Raw genomic sequence first — 21,279 nt, forward strand, 5'->3', positions numbered from 1 at the left:
TTATGGGGAAAATGAAAGCTTGCGGACAGATGTACAAAGGGTATTGAAAAGCAGGGAGATTACAACGAAAAATGGTGCATTTATCGTTTCTAAAAGTTGATTATACAAGATGGCGACGAGGGACTGGAGCAGCGTCAGTAAAGTATGAAAACGCTGGAAGGTGGGTATATAATGGAGGGGCTTACATTTAACGCACCACTGCTGCTAGTGGAAGGAAAAAATGCTGCAGTGGTGTTTTAACACCTTTACGACCTTAGACTTATTTATTCATCCAAGGTCGTATCTGCGCCTTTAATGCGGGCTAGCCTGCACTATTTACCGCACATGTCTGCTGATCTGATCAGCAGACATGTGCGGGTAACATCCGATCCACCCTCGCCTGTTAACTAGTTAGATGGTTCTGTCAAACTCTTGACAGCGCGATCTAATGCTCTCCAGCGAGGATTGGGCCAGCCCCCACCACCATCTGCGGCCCCGTGACGTGATCACAGGGCACCGATGGGTTATCATGACAGTGTGTGGTGTGATGATGATCCCTGTCAGTGTCATGACTTGCTTCCTGTGAGTATCGGCAGAGCATCAACATTCATGGGAGATCAGCATTTTTGCCGTTCAGAGCTATGCTGAAGCATCACTACTAGGGATACCTCAAATATTCGGCTTCGCGAATATTTTCTGAATAGGTCGCTGCTATTCGCGAATATTCGATGCGCAATTTAAGTCTATGGGATACCCGAATAACAACTATTCAGAACTATTCTGGCTTCCCTTAGACTTACATTGCGCATCGAATATTCGCATAGCAGCGACCTATTCGTCGTATATTCACGAAGCCGAATATTTTAGGTATTCGATCATCCCTAATCACTATGAACAGCAGAAGTGATTTGATAGTGCAGGCATAAAGTGCCCTAGGGGAACTAGTACAGTCAATAAAAAGTTAAGAAAACAAGTTTTTAAACTCTGAAAAAAATAAAAAAAGGTTCAAATCTCCCCCCTTTCTTCATCGTTCCTTATGGGAGACCCAGACCATGGGGTGTATAGCTTCTGCCTCCGGAGGACACACAAAGTACTACACTAAAAAGTGTAGCTCCTCCCTCCGAGCATATACACCCCCTGGATGACCACATCTAGCCAGTTCAATGCTTTGTGTTCAGGAGGTCACACACACACATGCATTCTCATCTGATTTTTGATTTCAAAGAGTTGGAAGAAAAGCGGGTCCAAACTGGACTCCCGGCATGTCCCTTCTCACCCCACTGTGTCGGCGGTGCTGTTAAGGTTGATTTTACAAGGCTGGAGCCTTACATGCCGCGCTCCTTCACCATCCCTCGGGCTCTGGCTTGAAGTGGGAGCCATCACGGTTCTCACTGCTTTGCAGGAGACCGGTCTCCATCCGCAGCCCTTTAAGGACCCTGCCGGACGGAGCGCTCACCCCTCAGGGACCTGGCCCTGCGTCTCATAAGCTAAGTATTGAGACGTTATTGAAGGGCCCCTTGTGCATTTATTGTGGGGAGAGTGTGTTATTTCACTGTGCTGTGATTTCCGGCCGGTTCTCTGGTTTTCTCCTGAGAACCGCGCCGAGGGTGCCTGCTCGTCGGCCGCATGGGAAAATTTAGGCCCCGGCTTCGGCTGCGGCCTAGTTTCGTTTTCACTGCCCCTGCATGTCAGTCATGCAGAGGGACAGTGCGGCGCCGCCCACCGGCCGTTCAGCTCAGGGGAGAACACTCCTCTCTGAGGAGATGTTTCCCTCCCCTGTATATCCCCTTGACCCTCCGGTTCCCGCTCTTGGACTAAACCCCGCCCCCCCTCCTCACTCCGGCGCCATTTTATCAGCGTTCACACACTGATCGGCGCTGGCTGCTGCAGCTCTGCATCTGTCTGGGGGTCCAAACTGTGGAATCCGGAGGGCACACAAAACGGTCTGGTAAGCCACAACCTCTGGTTGTGGACTTTCTTGTACACTCTCTGGGGGTCATTCTGAAGGAGTGTGTTCTTTACTGCAGAACCTCCACCTCAGCAGCATGTCTCTCACTAGGAGCAAGGCTGCAAGGCTTTACTCTATATGCACTGCATGTAAGCTCATACTGCCTGAACCGAGCACATATCCACATTGTGATGCCTGCTCTAACATGGTGGTGCCTCAGCCTGGAGTCTCCCCAGGGGTCCCTCCGGCTGCTCCAGCCCCGGTGGCTGAACCCCCGGCTTGGGTAGCATCGTTTTCTAAAGCTATCTCCCAGTCCTTAGCCGACTCCATGGGACAGCTGTCCCGGACTCTGCTGACCATGCATCAGCCCCCTTCTCAGGGCGCCTCTGCTGCTTCGACTCGCTCTGCAGAGCTCACAGAGGATTTTTCATCTGTTCCCGGACCCCGTCCTCCTAAACGGAGACGCAGGGACTCTTCTCCTTCCTCGTCCCACGGCTCTGATTCACGAGCCGAATTGCAGGGCGAGGAGGATGCCTTTACTGTGGGCTCGGACGCTACCTCTATGTACCCCATTGATCTATCTGAAGGTGATGCGGATGTTAGTGACTTGATTGCGTCCATTAATTCCGTACTGGACCTCAATCCACCAGTGTCAGAGGAACAATCCTCTCTGGTAGAAAAACACCACACCAGTTTACCTCACCTAAGAGAGCAAGGAGTATGTTTTTTAACCACTCCAGTTTTCAGGCCACTGTGACCAAGCCCAGGGCCTGTCCTGACAAACGCTTCCCAAAGCGTAGTTCTGATGACCGTTTTCCCTTTCCACCAGAGGTGGTCAAGGAGTGGGCTCATTCACCAAAGGTAGATCCTCCGGTGTCTAGAATCTCAGCCCGGACAGTTGTATCTGTGGCCGATGGCACCTCACTTAAGGATCCCACTGACCGCCAGGTTGACCTTCTGGCCAAATCTGTATATGAGGCGGCAGCGGCCTCGTTCTCCCTGTCTTTTGCAGCAGTGTGGGCTCTTAAGGCCGTCTCTGCTTCTCTGGCGGAGATACATTCCCTCACCAGGGACTCTATGCCCGAAATGGTTGCCTTAACTTCCCAGGCTTCGGCTTTTTCATCCTATGCCATGTCTGCCATTCTGGAGGCTTCTCACCGCACGGCGGTGGCTTCCGCTAATTCCCTCGCAATCCGCAGGATCTTGTGGCTTCGAGAGTGGAATGCAGACGCTTCTTCCAAGAAGTACCTTGCTGGGCTCCCTTTGCTGGGTCCCGGCTGTTTGGTGAACAACTGGATGAAATTATTAAGGAAGCTACTGGCGGGAAGAGTACTTCCTTGCCACAAACTAAAGCCAGGAAACCTGTCCAGGGCAGGAACCAGTCGAGGTTTCGTTCCTTTCGTTCCTCTAACTGGTCATCCTCTAAGCCCTCAGCCTCGTCCACTAACTCAGCCAAGGATCAAAAACCCAGCTGGCGCACGAAGCCGCGTCCTCAGAAGAACGGAGGAGCCGCTGCCACTAAGGCAGCCTCCTCTTGACTATCTGGCTGCGCCAGCAACGTCCTTGGTCGGTGGCAGGCTCTCCCACTTTGGCGACGTGTGGTTTCAACACGTCTCCGATCAGTGGGTGCGGGATATCATCTCCCACGGCTACAGGATAGAATTTTCTTCCAGCCCGCCAAACAGATTTTTTTCTGTCCACTCCCCCCTGCTCCAAAGCCGCCGCCTTCTCTCAGGCCATGGCATCCTTGCAGGCCAACGGAGTAATCATACCGGTTCCCGCCCGGGAACGGTTCAGAGGTTTCTACTCAAACCTCTTCCTAGTCCCCAAGAAGGACGGTTCCTTCCGGCCCATCCTGGATCTCAAGCTTCTCAACAAGCATGTTCAGGTGCGGCACTTTCGCATGGAATCTCTGCGATCAGTCATTGCCTCAATGACCCAAGGAGATTTTCTAGCATCCATCGACATCAGAGATGCCTATCTGCATGTGCCAATTGCAGTTTCACAGCAGCGTTGGCTACGTTTTGCAATCTGAGAGGAACATTTCCAATTCGTGGCTCTCCCCTTCGGGTTAGCCACGGCCCCTCGTGTATTCACCAAGGTCATTGCAGCAGTGGTTGCGTTTCTGCACCTCCAGGGGTTGGCAGTGATTCCTTACCTGGACGACCTTCTAGTCAAGGCTTCATCCAGTGCAGACTGTCAGCGGAGTGTCTCGCTCACTCTCGCCACGCTTGTTCAATTCGGGTGGCTTGTCAATCTGCCCAAGTCCACTCTGACCCCGACCCAGAAACTTACGTACCTAGGGATGCAATTCGAGACTCTGCCGGCACTTGTGAAGCTGCCCTTAGTCAAACAGCAGTCCCTTCATCTGGCGGTGCGCTCTCTGTTGAAGCCCCGCCGTCATTCCATCAGGCACCTCATGCAGGTGCTGGGTCAGATGGTGGCGTCAATGGAAGCGGTTCCCTTTGCCCAGTTCCATCTGCGTCCTCTGCAGCTGGACATTCTCCGCTGTTGGGACAAGCGGACCTCTTCCTTGCACAGGCTAGTGGCTCTGTCGCCACAGACCAGGAGCTCTCTTCAGTGGTGGCTTCGGCCCCTCTCTCTGTCCCAGGGACGCTCCTTTCTGGCCCCGTCCTGATTGATTCTCACCACGGATGCCAGTCTTAGAAAGGAGGTGGTTCGCCGGTCACAGCGACGTCGCTAGGCAGGTAAGTAGTGTGACGGGTGTAAGCGATGTTGTGCGCCACGGGCAGCGATTTTCCCGTGACACACATCCGATGGGGGCGGGTACGCTCTCTAGCGATATCGCAGCGTATAAAGTGCCCTTTAGTGTTACATTTTTGGGGATTTTCCATGGGTTCCTGCCATTATGTTAATACGTCAGGATCTGCAGCTCTCCTTTAACTTACAGTCATATACAAACTGATATATTAAATATGAGGGTGAGTCAAAAATTGTATGCACTCCTGTTAAATGCCTTTGTTGGTTACACTGTGTAATCGGTGCTTTGTGTAAAAGATCTGTCTCCCCAATCACTGCTGTGTACTCTTGACCCTGTTACCTCTGGGCATTTGTAACAGCATTTAGAGGGTTAAACAAGTGTCAGCCATTAAAAAGAGCAGGCTGCCTGTCTACGGCTGACGACCACATTGAATCTGCATGTGAATTCTGTTGGATAGACGAGTAATGGTGATTATTTACCCTACGAGGACGAAGTCTGATGAAGAGGTGAAGACAGCGCCGCCTCCTCTCCCTAAAATATTTATTTATGGGGAAAATGAAAGCTTGCGGACAGATGTACAAAGGGTATTGAAAAGCAGGGAGATTACAACGAAAAATGGTGCATTTATCGTTTCTAAAAGTTGATTATACAAGATGGCGACGAGGGACTGGAGCAGCGTCAGTAAAGTATGAAAACGCTGGAAGGTGGGTATATAATGGAGGGGCTTACATTTAACGCACCACTGCTGCTAGTGGAAGGAAAAAATGCTGCAGTGGTGTTTTAACACCTTTACGACCTTAGACTTATTTATTCATCCAAGGTCGTATCTGCGCCTTTAATGCGGGCTAGCCTGCACTATTTACCGCACATGTCTGCTGATCTGATCAGCAGACATGTGCGGGTAACATCCGATCCACCCTCGCCTGTTAACTAGTTAGATGGTTCTGTCAAACTCTTGACAGCGCGATCTAATGCTCTCCAGCGAGGATTGGGCCAGCCCCCACCACCATCTGCGGCCCCGTGACGTGATCACAGGGCACCGATGGGTTATCATGACAGTGTGTGGTGTGATGATGATCCCTGTCAGTGTCATGACTTGCTTCCTGTGAGTATCGGCAGAGCATCAACATTCATGGGAGATCAGCATTTTTGCCGTTCAGAGCTATGCTGAAGCATCACTACTAGGGATACCTCAAATATTCGGCTTCGCGAATATTTTCTGAATAGGTCGCTGCTATTCGCGAATATTCGATGCGCAATTTAAGTCTATGGGATACCCGAATAACAACTATTCAGAACTATTCTGGCTTCCCTTAGACTTACATTGCGCATCGAATATTCGCATAGCAGCGACCTATTCGTCGTATATTCACGAAGCCGAATATTTTAGGTATTCGATCATCCCTAATCACTATGAACAGCAGAAGTGATTTGATAGTGCAGGCATAAAGTGCCCTAGGGGAACTAGTACAGTCAATAAAAAGTTAAGAAAACAAGTTTTTAAACTCTGAAAAAAATAAAAAAAGGTTCAAATCTCCCCCCTTTCTTCATCGTTCCTTATGGGAGACCCAGACCATGGGGTGTATAGCTTCTGCCTCCGGAGGACACACAAAGTACTACACTAAAAAGTGTAGCTCCTCCCTCCGAGCATATACACCCCCTGGATGACCACATCTAGCCAGTTCAATGCTTTGTGTTCAGGAGGTCACACACACACATGCATTCTCATCTGATTTTTGATTTCAAAGAGTTGGAAGAAAAGCGGGTCCAAACTGGACTCCCGGCATGTCCCTTCTCACCCCACTGTGTCGGCGGTGCTGTTAAGGTTGATTTTACAAGGCTGGAGCCTTACATGCCGCGCTCCTTCACCATCCCTCGGGCTCTGGCTTGAAGTGGGAGCCATCACGGTTCTCACTGCTTTGCAGGAGACCGGTCTCCATCCGCAGCCCTTTAAGGACCCTGCCGGACGGAGCGCTCACCCCTCAGGGACCTGGCCCTGCGTCTCATAAGCTAAGTATTGAGACGTTATTGAAGGGCCCCTTGTGCATTTATTGTGGGGAGAGTGTGTTATTTCACTGTGCTGTGATTTCCGGCCGGTTCTCTGGTTTTCTCCTGAGAACCGCGCCGAGGGTGCCTGCTCGTCGGCCGCATGGGAAAATTTAGGCCCCGGCTTCGGCTGCGGCCTAGTTTCGTTTTCACTGCCCCTGCATGTCAGTCATGCAGAGGGACAGTGCGGCGCCGCCCACCGGCCGTTCAGCTCAGGGGAGAACACTCCTCTCTGAGGAGATGTTTCCCTCCCCTGTATATCCCCTTGACCCTCCGGTTCCCGCTCTTGGACTAAACCCCGCCCCCCCTCCTCACTCCGGCGCCATTTTATCAGCGTTCACACACTGATCGGCGCTGGCTGCTGCAGCTCTGCATCTGTCTGGGGGTCCAAACTGTGGAATCCGGAGGGCACACAAAACGGTCTGGTAAGCCACAACCTCTGGTTGTGGACTTTCTTGTACACTCTCTGGGGGTCATTCTGAAGGAGTGTGTTCTTTACTGCAGAACCTCCACCTCAGCAGCATGTCTCTCACTAGGAGCAAGGCTGCAAGGCTTTACTCTATATGCACTGCATGTAAGCTCATACTGCCTGAACCGAGCACATATCCACATTGTGATGCCTGCTCTAACATGGTGGTGCCTCAGCCTGGAGTCTCCCCAGGGGTCCCTCCGGCTGCTCCAGCCCCGGTGGCTGAACCCCCGGCTTGGGTAGCATCGTTTTCTAAAGCTATCTCCCAGTCCTTAGCCGACTCCATGGGACAGCTGTCCCGGACTCTGCTGACCATGCATCAGCCCCCTTCTCAGGGCGCCTCTGCTGCTTCGACTCGCTCTGCAGAGCTCACAGAGGATTTTTCATCTGTTCCCGGACCCCGTCCTCCTAAACGGAGACGCAGGGACTCTTCTCCTTCCTCGTCCCACGGCTCTGATTCACGAGCCGAATTGCAGGGCGAGGAGGATGCCTTTACTGTGGGCTCGGACGCTACCTCTATGTACCCCATTGATCTATCTGAAGGTGATGCGGATGTTAGTGACTTGATTGCGTCCATTAATTCCGTACTGGACCTCAATCCACCAGTGTCAGAGGAACAATCCTCTCTGGTAGAAAAACACCACACCAGTTTACCTCACCTAAGAGAGCAAGGAGTATGTTTTTTAACCACTCCAGTTTTCAGGCCACTGTGACCAAGCCCAGGGCCTGTCCTGACAAACGCTTCCCAAAGCGTAGTTCTGATGACCGTTTTCCCTTTCCACCAGAGGTGGTCAAGGAGTGGGCTCATTCACCAAAGGTAGATCCTCCGGTGTCTAGAATCTCAGCCCGGACAGTTGTATCTGTGGCCGATGGCACCTCACTTAAGGATCCCACTGACCGCCAGGTTGACCTTCTGGCCAAATCTGTATATGAGGCGGCAGCGGCCTCGTTCTCCCTGTCTTTTGCAGCAGTGTGGGCTCTTAAGGCCGTCTCTGCTTCTCTGGCGGAGATACATTCCCTCACCAGGGACTCTATGCCCGAAATGGTTGCCTTAACTTCCCAGGCTTCGGCTTTTTCATCCTATGCCATGTCTGCCATTCTGGAGGCTTCTCACCGCACGGCGGTGGCTTCCGCTAATTCCCTCGCAATCCGCAGGATCTTGTGGCTTCGAGAGTGGAATGCAGACGCTTCTTCCAAGAAGTACCTTGCTGGGCTCCCTTTGCTGGGTCCCGGCTGTTTGGTGAACAACTGGATGAAATTATTAAGGAAGCTACTGGCGGGAAGAGTACTTCCTTGCCACAAACTAAAGCCAGGAAACCTGTCCAGGGCAGGAACCAGTCGAGGTTTCGTTCCTTTCGTTCCTCTAACTGGTCATCCTCTAAGCCCTCAGCCTCGTCCACTAACTCAGCCAAGGATCAAAAACCCAGCTGGCGCACGAAGCCGCGTCCTCAGAAGAACGGAGGAGCCGCTGCCACTAAGGCAGCCTCCTCTTGACTATCTGGCTGCGCCAGCAACGTCCTTGGTCGGTGGCAGGCTCTCCCACTTTGGCGACGTGTGGTTTCAACACGTCTCCGATCAGTGGGTGCGGGATATCATCTCCCACGGCTACAGGATAGAATTTTCTTCCAGCCCGCCAAACAGATTTTTTTCTGTCCACTCCCCCCTGCTCCAAAGCCGCCGCCTTCTCTCAGGCCATGGCATCCTTGCAGGCCAACGGAGTAATCATACCGGTTCCCGCCCGGGAACGGTTCAGAGGTTTCTACTCAAACCTCTTCCTAGTCCCCAAGAAGGACGGTTCCTTCCGGCCCATCCTGGATCTCAAGCTTCTCAACAAGCATGTTCAGGTGCGGCACTTTCGCATGGAATCTCTGCGATCAGTCATTGCCTCAATGACCCAAGGAGATTTTCTAGCATCCATCGACATCAGAGATGCCTATCTGCATGTGCCAATTGCAGTTTCACAGCAGCGTTGGCTACGTTTTGCAATCTGAGAGGAACATTTCCAATTCGTGGCTCTCCCCTTCGGGTTAGCCACGGCCCCTCGTGTATTCACCAAGGTCATTGCAGCAGTGGTTGCGTTTCTGCACCTCCAGGGGTTGGCAGTGATTCCTTACCTGGACGACCTTCTAGTCAAGGCTTCATCCAGTGCAGACTGTCAGCGGAGTGTCTCGCTCACTCTCGCCACGCTTGTTCAATTCGGGTGGCTTGTCAATCTGCCCAAGTCCACTCTGACCCCGACCCAGAAACTTACGTACCTAGGGATGCAATTCGAGACTCTGCCGGCACTTGTGAAGCTGCCCTTAGTCAAACAGCAGTCCCTTCATCTGGCGGTGCGCTCTCTGTTGAAGCCCCGCCGTCATTCCATCAGGCACCTCATGCAGGTGCTGGGTCAGATGGTGGCGTCAATGGAAGCGGTTCCCTTTGCCCAGTTCCATCTGCGTCCTCTGCAGCTGGACATTCTCCGCTGTTGGGACAAGCGGACCTCTTCCTTGCACAGGCTAGTGGCTCTGTCGCCACAGACCAGGAGCTCTCTTCAGTGGTGGCTTCGGCCCCTCTCTCTGTCCCAGGGACGCTCCTTTCTGGCCCCGTCCTGATTGATTCTCACCACGGATGCCAGTCTATCCGGCTGGGGAGCAGTGTTTCTCCACCACCAGCACAGGGCACTTGGACTCCGTCCGAATCAGCCCTCTCGATCAATGTGCTGGAAATCAGAGCTGTGCTCCTAGCTCTCGTAGCCTTTCACCACCTGTTGGCGGGCAAGCACATTCGAGTCCAGTCAGACAACGCGACAGCAGTTGCCTACATCAATCACCAGGGCGGGACTCGCAGCCGCCTAGCAATGTTGGAAGTTCAACGTATCCTTCAGTGGACGGAGGACTCCAAGTCCACCATATCCGCAGTCCACATCCCAGGCGTAGAAAACTGGGAGGCAGATTATCTCAGCCGTCAAACCGTGGACAGCGGCGAGTGGGCCCTGCATCCGGCAGTGTTCCGGTCAATCTGCCGCAAGTGGGGCACTCCGGAAGTGGATCTAATGGCATCCCGACACAACAACAAGGTTCCGGTTTACGTGGCTCGCTCCCACGATCCTCAGGCCTTGGCAGCGGACGCGCTGGTTCAGGATTGGTCCCAGTTCCGTCTGGCCTACGTGTTTCCCCCTCTAGCTCTCTTGCCCAGGGTCCTGCGCAAGATCAGAATGGAGGGCCGTCGGGTCCTAATCATTGCTCCAGACTGGCCCAGGCGAGCTTGGTACCCAGACCTGCTCCGTCTGTCCGTAGAGGTGCCGTGGCATCTCCCGGACCGCCTAGACCTTCTCTCACAAGGTCCGTTTTTCCGCCAGAATTCTGCGGCTCTCAGATTGACGGCGTGGCTCTTGAGTCCTGGATCCTGACGGCTTCAGGCATTCCTTCCGAGGTCATCTCCACTATGACTCAGGCTCGGAAGTCTTCCTCGGCCAGGATTTACCACAGGACTTGGAGAATTTTCCTGTCCTGGTGTCGCTCTTCCGGCCCTGCTCCTTGGCCGTTTTCCTTGCCGACCATCCTGTCCTTTCTACAGTCCGGTCTGCAGCTAGGACTATCCCTCAATTCCCTCAAGGGACAGGTCTCGGCTCTGTCAGTGTTGTTCCAGCGGCGTATCGCCCGACTGGCCCAGGTGCGCACCTTCATGCAGGGCGCATCTCACATCATTCCTCCTTACCGGCGGCCTTTGGATCCCTGGGACCTTAATCTGGTCCTCACGGCCTTACAGAAACCCCCCTTTGAGCCTCTTAGGGAGGTTTCTTTGTTTCGACTTTCACAGACAGTGGTCTTTCTGGTGGCCATAACTTCTCTCAGGAGAGTCTCTGATTTGGCTGCGCTCTCTTCGGAGTCACCCTTTTTGGTTTTTCACCAAGACAAGGTGGTTCTCCGTCCGACTCCGGACTTTCTCCCTAAGGTGGTGTCTCCTTTCCACCTTAACCAGGACATTTCATTGCCTTCCCTTTGTCCGGCCCCTGTGCATCGCTTTGAGAAAGCGTTGCATACTTTAGATTTGGTGCGGGCGCTCCGGATCTATGTGTCACGCACCGCCGCTCTTAGGCGGTGCACCTCTCTTTTTGTGCTGACCACAGGTCAGCGCAAGGGTCTCTCGGCTTCTAAACCGACCCTAGCTCGTTGGATTAGGTCGGCCATCTCCGATGCCTACCAATGTTCTCAGGTGCCTCCCCCGCCGGGGATCAAGGCGCACTCGACCAGAGCTGTCGGTGCCTCTTGGGCTTTCAGGCACCAGGCTACGGCTCAGCAGGTCTGTCAGGCTGCCACTTGGTCTAGTCTGCACACCTTTTCGAAGCACTACCAAGTGCATGCTCATGCTTCGGCAGATGCGAGCTTGGGCAAACGCATCCTTCAGGCGGCTGTCGCCCATTTGTGAAGTTAGGTTTTGCCTACTTCTCAGTTTTCTGTTTATTTCCCACCCATGGACTGCTTTGAGACGTCCCATGGTCTGGGTCTCCCATAAGGAACGATGAAGGAAAAGAGAATTTTGTTTACTTACCGTAAATTCTTTTTCTTACAGTTCCGACATGGGAGACCCAGCTCCCTCCCTGTTGCCTGTTGGCAGTTCTTGTTCCGTGTGTTTTCACCGGCTGTTGTTGTAGACAGAGGTTCCGGTTATTCCGGGTTTTACTCTATCTCTACTTGTGGGTGGATGTCCTCCTTCAGCTTTTGCACTAAACTGGCTAGATTTGGTCATCCAGGGGGTGTATATGCTCGGAGGGAGGAGCTACACTTTTTAGTGTAGTACTCTTTGTGTGTCCTCCGGAGGCAGAAGCTATACCCCATGGTCTGGGTCTCCCATGTCGGAACTATAAGAAAAAGAATTTACGGTAAGTAAACAAAATTCTCTTTTTTGCCCCATTAAAAATAAAATAATAGTAAAATATATATATATATATATATATATATATGTATATATATATGTATATATATATGTATATATATATATATAATATATATGTATATATATATAATATATAATATATATATATATATATATATATATATATATATATATATATATATATATATATATATATATATAATATGTGTTCAGAAATGCCTGATCTATCAAAATATAAAATCAGTTAATCTGACTGGTAAATTACAGCTTTTTCTTTTGTTTTTTTTTTTTGGTTGCCGCAACAGTACATTAAAATGTAATATGGCTAGTTTCACATTTGCGTTGGACGGCTTCCGTAGCATTGCATTGTGTGACAGATGCAACGGATGTGTTGCATATAATGGCACAACGGATGCTACGGATCATACAAAGCAACGGAAAGTTGTTTTTTTTTTTTTTTTTTGTTTTTTTTTTTTTTAATTCTTTAGTTTTTTACCGGCAGCAGACTATTGTGAACGATCAGCTGATTGCTCTCAATAGCCGGCGGCCGGTCGCTCAGCTGAGCGCTGTCACTTGCCGGCGGGCGCTCAACTGAGCGCTGTCACTTGCTGGCGGCCGGTCGCTCAGCTGAGCGCTTTCACTTGCCGGTGGCCGGGCATGCCGGCGGGCGGGCGCTTAGTTGAGCACTGTCACTTGCCGGTGGCCGGGCATGCCGGCGGGTGGGCGCTCAGCTGAGCGCTCTCACATGCCGGCGGGCTGACGCTCAGCTGAACGTTTGGCCACCGTGAGACAAAATAAAGTTTGTGATTTAAAAAAAAAAAAAAAAAAAGAGCATGCGCAGTGAAATCCTGAGGATTCCGCCGCTCAAAAAAAGTTACATGCTGCGTTCCTCCCGCTGGGCGGAAGCAACGGAGCGTCGCCCAGCGGAAGCAACGCAGGTCCTTTTGGCACAATCCGTCATCCATACAAGTCTATGGGAAACAGCGGAATCCATTAACGGATTCCGCTGTTTTCCAAAAGGGCGGATTGTAACGGAAGGAAAACAACGCAAGTGTGAAAGTACCCATAACAGGTGATCAAAACATCGTATCTACCCAAACATGGTATCATTAAAACACACCAGCTCAGGATGAAAAAAAATAAGCCATTACTGAGCCCCAGATCCCGAAAAATGAGAACGTTACGGATAGTGTAAAATAGCGACAATAGCGTTATTCATTTTTTCTTCGGCGCTCCATTGGGAGACCCAGACGATTGGGTGTATAGCTACTGCCTCCGGAGGCCACACAAAGTATTACACTAAAAAGTGTAAGGCCCCTCCCCTTCTGCATATGCACCCCCCGTGGATCACGGGCTGCTTCAGTTTTCATGCTTTGTGCGAAGGAGGTCAGACATCCACGCATAGCTCCACTGTTTTTAGTCAGCAGCAGCTGCTGACTATGTCGGATGGAAGAAAAGAGGGCCCATACTAAGGGCCCCCAGCATGCTCCCTTCTCACCCCACTTTTGTCGGGTGTTTGTTAAGGTTGAGGTACCCATTGCGGGTACGGAGGCTGGAGCCCACATGCTGTTTTCCTTCCCCATCCCCCCTCGGGGCTCTGGGTGAAGTGGGATCTTACCGGTCTCCAGGCACTGAGACCGGGCTCCATCCACAGACCCGGAGATCCTGCTGGATATGGAGCTGGGTATCGTCAGGGACAGGGCCCTGCTACATTAAGGTACTCTGTGTCCCCGTACACATCGCGCACACACACACCAGCATTGCTGGGAGTGCTAGTGCGCCGGGGACAACAGCGCGGAGCGCTTGTGCTATTATTCACTGCAGCTTAGCTGAGTGAATTTATGTGTTAGAAACTGCCGCGCCGGCCGCTGCGGGGTGTTTTACACTGTGGCGCGGCTGGGACTTGTGGTGCGCCGGGGACTTCCGCGCTGGCCGTGCACATAGGACGGCCGCGCTTATTACTCGAGTCCCCGGCTTTGCGGCCTAGTTTTCGCTTCGTTCCCGCCCCCAGCCCTGCCAGTCAGGGGAGGGGCGGGACGCTGTACAGACAGTCAGCGCCGAGAGCTGGAGTCTGCTTTGCATTCTCCAGCCCCCTTCACTGGACACAGTGGGACGCCAGTTTCCCGCTCTTGTCTGGGGCACGCCCACGGCCCGCCCCTCTTCACAAGACGCCGGCAGCCATTCCTGCACGCAGTCTGGGCTGGAGAAGGGAGACAAGCTCTGGGCAACCAGTCACAGGATTCGGGCGACCACACACCCGCCTTTGGGCGGGCGGTAAGCAGCACCTGAAGTGCTGACCCCACTAATGCCATTTGTACTTTATGCCTAGATGGCTAGACTACAGCAGCAAAAAGCAAGGGTGCTAAGGCACAGGCTTTCTAGGCTGCTTGTATTGCATGTGCTGAAGTGTTCATTTGTACTTTATGCTGGTATGCTATACACTGCACTGTACGGTCGCTATTCTTGGCTATATACTCCTAGATGGCTGGACAACAGCAGCAAAAAAGCAAGGGTGCTAAGGCACAGGCTTTCTATGCTGCTTGTACTGCATGTGCTGAAGTGTTCATTTGTACTTTCTGCTTGTATGCTATACATTGCACTGTACGGTCGCTATTCTTGGCTATATGCTTCTAGATGGCTAGACAACAGCAGCAAAAAAGAAAGGGTGCCAAGGCACAGGCTTTCTATGCTGCTTGTACTGCACGTGATACTGTTCCACACGGCAGGTTCCACTGTCCCCATTGTGTGCAATGCTCCCCTGTAGCACTTGGTCAGCCGGGGTCTCTGCTAGAGGTGGCTAAAGGAACCACCTGTGACCCCTGTCCAGGGACAGGGACGGAGTTGCAGTTTCGGCTGATAGGTCTGTGACTGTGACTAACATCTTAGAGACTTTGCAGTCCAGACGGACCATGGGCAATGTTGATACGCCCTCATTTGGAACAAATCAGTGCTCCGGGGGGGTCCCATGCATCCCAGGGCGCAGGCTCTGACACGGACGACAGTCCCAGACAGTCTAAGCGAGCTCGCTGGGAGCGGCACTCGGCTTCATCACTGGTTAGGGTCCCAGCGGGACTCTCTGTATGATGAGGCAGACGTAGCTGATCAGGACTCTGATCCTGAGACCGCTCTCAATCCGGATACTCCGGATGGTGACGCCATAGTGAATGATCTTCTAGCGTCCATCAAGGGAATGTTGGATATTTCTCCCTCAGCTCCTCCGGTGGAGGAGTCAGCTTCACAGCAGGAGAAATCCCTTTTCAGTATCTCAAGCGTATATTGAGTACTTTTCTGGCCACTCTGACTTCAGAGAAGCAATCCGGAAACACCACACTTATCCAGATAAGCGTTCTCCAATCGTATTAAGGATACACGTTATCCTTTTTTCTCCCTGACGTGGTCAAGCGCTGGACCCAGTGTCCAAAGGTGGATTCCCCTATCTCCAGGCTTGCGGCTAGATCCATAGTTGCAGTGGAAGATGGGACTTCACTTAAAGATGCCATTGACAGACAGATGGTCCTCTGGTTGAATTCTGTCTATGAAGCTATCGGCGTGTCGGTTGCTCCGGCATTCGCAGCCGTATGGGCATTCCAAGCTTTTTCAGCTGGTCTTGCGCACGTGGACACTGTCACATGTACATCTGTGCCGCAGATGGTGTCCTTAACCTCGCAATGTCTGCATTGCGACTTGCGCTATTAATGCTGTCCTGCACTCTACGAGCCGTACGTCAGTGGCGTCCGCCAACTCCGTGGTTTTACGCAGAGCCTTGTGGTTGAGGGAATGGAAAGCAGATTCTGCTTCCAAAAAAGTGCTTAACCAGTTTGCCGTTATCTGGTGACAGACTGTTTGGTGAGCGATTGGATGAAATCATTAAACAGTCCAAGGGTAAGGACTCTTCCTTACACCAGCCCAGATCAAACAACACCCAACAGAGGAAGGGACAGTCGAGGTTTCGGTCCTTCCCAGGCTCGGGCAGGTCCCAATTGTCCTCGTCCAAAAGGACTCAAAAAGCTCAGAGAGGCGCAGATTCCTGGCAGGCTCAATCACGCCCAAGGAAGGCAGCCGGAGGAACCGCTACCAAGGCGGTTTCCTCATGACGTTCAGCTCTCTCTCTCCGCATCCGCGGTCGGTGGCAGACTCTCCCGCTTTGGCGACATTTAGCTGCCACAGGTCAAAGACCGGTGGGTGAGAGACATTTTGTCTCACGTGTACAGGATAGAGTTCTGTTCTCGTCCTCCGACTAGATTTTCAGAACTTCCTCACCTCCCGACCGAGCCGATGCTCTTCTGCAGGCAGAAGGAGTGGTAATCCCTGTTCCTCCTCAGGAACAAGATACGGTTTTTACTCCAATCTGGTTGTGGTACCAAAAAACGACGGCTCTTCCGTTCCGTTTTGGACCTAAACCTGCTCAACAAGCACGTGAAAACCAGGCGGTTCCGGATGGAATCCCTCCGCTCCGTCATTGCCTCCATATCTCAAGGAGATTTCCTAGCGTCAATAGACATCAGGATGCTTATCTCCACGTGCCGATTGCTCCAGAGCACCGGTGTTGGCTACGATTCGTTATTGAAGACGAGCATCTTCAGTTCGTAGCCCTGCCCTTCGGTCTGGCGACAGCCCCACGGCTTTTCACAAGTTCATGGCAGCAGTGGGAGTAGTCCTGCACTCTCAGGGTCACTCTGTGATCCCTTACTTGGACGATCTACTTGTCAAGGCACCCTCTCAAGAGGCATGCCAACACAGCCTGAACGTGGCGCTGGAGACTCTCCAGAGTTTCGGGTGGATCATAAACTTTTCAAAGTTAAATCTGACACCTACCCAATCGCTGACATATCTTGGCATGGAGCTTCACACTCTCTCAGCGATAGTGCAGCTTCCGCTGGACATACAGCGTTCACTACAGACGGGGGTGCAGTCTCTCCTTCAAGGCCAGTCACACCCCTTAAGACGCCTCATGCAGAGGCAGTCCTTTTCGCGCAGTTTCATCTGCGTCCACTTCTATAGGACATTCTTCGCCAATGGGATGGGAAGTCAACGTCCCTAGACAGGAACGTACCCCTTTCTCAGACGGGCAAGGACTCTCTTCAGAGGAGTCCACCCTTCAGATCAATGTTCTGGAAATCTGGGCAGGGTATCTTGCCCTGCAAGCCTTCCAGCAGAGGCTGGAAGGCAAACAGATCCGAATTCAGTCGGACAACTTCGCAGCGGTGGCATACATCAACCACCAAGGCGGAACACGCAGTCGGCAAGCCTCCCAGGAAGTCCGGCGGCTTCTGATGTGGGTGGAAGACAGAGCATACACCATATCCGCAGTTCACATCCCGGGCGTAGAAAACTGGGAAGCAGACTTCCTCAGTCGCCAGGGCATGGACGCAGGGGAATGGTCTCTGCACCCGGACGGGTCTCAAGAAATCTGTAGCCGCTGGGGGAGGCCGGACGTCGACCTAATGGCGTCTCGGCACAACAACAAGGGCCCGATTTTCATGGCGCGGTCTCACGATCAAAGAGCTCTGGCGGCAGGCGCCTTAGTTCAGGATTGGTCGCAGTTCCAGCTACCCTATGTGTTTCCCCCTCTGACACTGTTGCCCAGAGGGCTACGCAAGATCAGCTCCGATTGCCGCCGCGCCATCCTCGTCGCCCCAGACTGGCCGAGGAGGTCGTGGTACCTGCATCTGTGGCATCTCACGGTCGGCCAACCGTGGGCACTACCAGACCGGCCAGACTTACTGTCCCAAGGGCCGTTTTTTCCATCTGAATTCTACAGCCCTGAACCTGACTGGTGGCCATTGAGTCCTGGATCCTAGCGTCTTCAGGATTATCTCAAGACGTCATTGTCACCATGAGACGGGCTAGGAAGCCGACGTCTGCCGAGATCCACCACAAGACGTGGAAGATATTCTTATCTTAGTGCTCTGCTCAGGGAGTGTCTCCCTGGACATTTGCATTGCCTACTTTTCCTTCCTTCCTGCAATCTGGTTTGGGAAAAGGTTTGTCGCTCGGCTCCCTTAACGGACGAGTCCCAGCGCTGTCTGTATTCTTTCAGAAGCGCATAGGGCGACTTCCTCAGGTACGCACGTTCCTGCAGGGGGTTTGTCACATTGTCCCTCCGTACAAGAGGCCGTTAGACCCATGGGATCTGAACAGGGTACTAATTGCTCTCCAGGAGCCGCCCTTTGAGCCTCTGAGGGATGTTTCACTTTCTCGACTTTCACAGAAAGTGGCCTTTTTGGTAGCGGTCACGTCTCTTCAGAGAGTGTCCGAGCTCGCAGCGCGGTCATCCAAAGCTCCCTTCTTGGTGTTTCACCAAGACAAGGTAGTGCTGCGCCTGATGCCGGGGTTTCTCCCTAAGGTGGTATCCCCCTTTTCATCTCAGTCAGGATATCTCCTTACCTTCCTTTTGTCCTCATCCAGTTCATCGATATGAATTGGATTTGTATTTGTTGGATCTGATGAGAGCGCTCAGAATCTACATTTCCCGCACGGCGCCCCTGCGCCGCTCGGATGCACCCTTTGTACTTGTCGCTGGTCAGCGCAAAGGGTCGCAGGCTTCCAAATCCACCCTGGCTCGATGGATCAAGGAACCAATTCTTGAAGCCTACCGTTCTGCTGGGCTTCCGGTTCCATCAGGGCTGAAGGCCCATTCTACCAGAGCCGTGGGTGCGTCCTGGACATTACGGCACCAGGCTACGGCTCAGCAGGTGTGCCAGGCAGCTACCTGGGCGAGTCTGCACACCTTCACCAAGCGTTATCAGGTGCATGCCTACGCTTAGGCGGATGCCAGCCTAAGTAGAAGAGTCCTGCAGGCGGCGGTTGCCTCCATGTAGGGAAGGGCTGTTTTTACAGTCCAAACTTGAGGTATTAATTTACCCACCCAGGGACTGCTTTTGGACGTCCCAATCGTCTGGGTCTCCCAATGGAGCGCCGAAGAAGAAGGGAATTTTGTTACTTACCGTAAATTCCTTTTCTTCTAGCTCCAATTGGGAGACCCAGCACCCGCCCCTGTTCCTTCGGGATTTTTTTTTTGGTTGTTCGGGTACACATGTTGTTCATGTTGAATGGTTTCAGTTCTCCGATGTTCCTTCGGATTGAATTGTTTAACCAGTTATTGGCTTTCCTCCTTCTTGCTTTTGCACTAAAACTGAAGCAGCCCGTGATCCACGGGGGGTGTATATGCAGAAGGGGAGGGGCCTTACACTTTTTAGTGTAATACTTTGTGTGGCCTCCGGAGGCAGTAGCTATACACCCAATCGTCTGGGTCTCCCAATTGGAGCTAGAAGAAAAGGAATTTACGGTAAGTAACAAAATTCCCTTCTTTTTTTACGTTTAGAAACTTCTGCTTTTTTTTCACTTCGATAAAAGTAACCCTATACATGTTTGGTATCTACAAACTCGTACTGACCTGGGCAATCATACCGCCAGGTCAGCTTTACTATATAGGGAACACGATAATCAAAAAAACAAAAAGCAATCGTGCAGTTGCACTGTTTTTGCAAATTTACCTCACTTTGAATTTTTTTCCCCATTTTCCAATACAATATGGGGCAGGATGAATGATGTTGTTCAAAAGTACATCTCGTCCTGCAAAAAACAAGCCCCCATATGGCTATATTGACCAAAAAATAAAAAAAGTTATGTCTCTTGGAAGAAGGGGAGGAAAGAAAAATAAAATCACTAGGGGGGGGTGAAGGGGGTTAAAACAAATTTCAGGGCCTTTTTGTGGATACATTTTGCCTCCCTCTCGTTTCATGATATAAAAGATCCTTCTTGGTTGCAGGGGAATATTACATTGATAATTTGTCATGGTCACAGCTGCATTAAAAGGTTTTGGGCTGATTTTTGAAAAGTTGCCAAAGAGTAAGTAACATATGATAATGAAATAATTTAATGCCTGCTTTGACCCTCCTGTTATTCGGTGGTCCTCACTGGTACTGGATGTGATGCCGTCCCTATCAACAGTTACGTGACCGCTGCAGTCAATCACTAATCTTAGTGACCTTGTACCGTACACTAGTAATTTTCTGCAGTGGTCAGATAGATAATAGATGGTATATCATCCCTGCCGGACAGCACAAGCAAAGGCTAGCACCGCTTCTTCCTTTATTTTACAAAATGATCGACTCTTTTTTGAAAAATCCTAGAAAACACATAATAAATGCCATCTTCTAGCTGTAATAGGAGGTGCACTCATACAAAACTGCTGTAGGGCTCACTCCAGTAATGGTGCACTTACACTGGCCGATATCATGAGCTAGGGGGCGCTGTCTTCCTGGTAATTGGCCAGTGCTAATAAGTTGGCAGTCTCCTCTGGTGAACGTGCTTTAAAATCATCCTTCTCGACAGCATGTGCTGCTGGGGATATTAACGGTCTATTTATACAGATTGATCAATCAGTGATCGTTCTGTCTGTCGATAAAAGGGAATCCGTCACCAGATTTTTGCCACTTAATCTGAGAGCAACATAATGTGGGGGCAGAGATCCTGATTCCAGCGATGTGTCACTTACTGGGCTGCTTAGTGTAGTGTTGATAAAATCTGTTTAATCAGCAGTAGATTATCATTAGAGGACTACTTGATGTGCAGCATATTGATGAGCTCTGTATAACTGCCAGATCTGCAGCAGAGAAAACATTGATTTTATCAAAATGACAGCAAACAGCTCAGTAAGTGACACATCGCTGGAATCAGGGTCTCTGTCTCTACATTATGCTCTCAGATGTGGGAGCAAAAACCTGGTGACACATTCCCTTTAAGTGCAGACGGCTTATATTTTTTTTTTAATCTTTAAGAGTCTTATTAAATAGGACTGATGTACAGTGGAACCTTCGTTTACGAGAACAATCCGTTCTGGGACTGCGCTTGTAAACCAAGTTAATTGTCAAGGAAAGCAAAATTTCCCATAGAAAATAATGCAAGCTCAGACAATTCGTTCCACAACTTGTGCAATGTCCCATTCTGGTCCCCTATTGTGCCATTACACACACGTACACATACACACACATATTATTATGCTCACCTTACCTTTCGTTCCATCACCGGTCTCCTGGTTCTTGTAGTTCGCCGGTACAGGATGTGTATCAGGTAACCATTGCGACTGATGCTGAAGCTTCCACTGCCAGCGCGCTGACGTCAAAGGCATGAGCCGCTTGCCTCTGATTGGCCAGCATGCTGCCTTTGACTTCAGCGCTCCGGCAGCGGAAGTTCCTCCATTGTCGCGATGGTTACCTGATACACATCCTGTAC

General features: G+C 51.4%; 1 protein-coding gene across 2 annotated transcripts in view; it reads left to right on the plus strand.

The window, feature by feature from the left end:
- Positions 1-21,279, plus strand: part of PROSER1 (proline and serine rich 1) — a 140,237-nt gene that overhangs the window by 29,373 nt on the left and 89,585 nt on the right. The window lies entirely within an intron of this gene.

The sequence above is a fragment of the Anomaloglossus baeobatrachus genome, chromosome 2, assembly GCF_048569485.1.
Source record: "Anomaloglossus baeobatrachus isolate aAnoBae1 chromosome 2, aAnoBae1.hap1, whole genome shotgun sequence".
Classification (NCBI taxonomy): domain Eukaryota; kingdom Metazoa; phylum Chordata; class Amphibia; order Anura; family Aromobatidae; genus Anomaloglossus; species Anomaloglossus baeobatrachus.